We start from the raw sequence: 400 nt of genomic DNA, 5'->3' as shown, positions 1-400 counted from the left end.
TTTTGACCCCCCAATTCACAATACAGACCAGGCAAAGGGCCTGGTTTGAGGTATATATGGGGTACATTTACTGCACCTCCTCTTTCTATAAAGTCATTGTAAAGAACACAGCCTGTGGTAAGCACTGTAACATAATTCTTATCCAGAGATACTTCTTCAGAAGCCATTTTGTTTGGTCACACATCCCTTGCTTCTCTAAACTGAAACGAATTTGGAAGAACTATGATGGCTGACACTGTCCCCTGTTTGATTATATCAGTTTCAACTGCGTCTGAGGGTAAAACCCATGTTCTGGAAAAAACCGATTCCTGCTCTCTCCTAAAACCAAATGGTAACTGCTTCAAATGGGAATTTCAAAACTTGTTTCACTAGATATCAAAGGCATCCTTAATAGCAGCAT

General features: G+C 40.2%; 1 non-coding gene across 1 annotated transcript; it reads right to left on the bottom strand.

The window, feature by feature from the left end:
• On the bottom strand, positions 1-134 carry LOC125998480 (small nucleolar RNA SNORA51). The gene has a single exon (XR_007492043.1). It is a non-coding gene; the product is annotated as a small nucleolar RNA SNORA51 (small nucleolar RNA).
• Between the last annotated feature and the right edge of the window lie 266 nt (positions 135-400).

This window comes from Suncus etruscus, chromosome 20, assembly GCF_024139225.1.
Source record: "Suncus etruscus isolate mSunEtr1 chromosome 20, mSunEtr1.pri.cur, whole genome shotgun sequence".
Lineage (NCBI taxonomy): Eukaryota > Metazoa > Chordata > Mammalia > Eulipotyphla > Soricidae > Suncus > Suncus etruscus.
The sequence above is the reverse complement of the archived record's forward strand: the minus strand, read 5'-3'. Positions and strand labels throughout refer to the sequence as shown.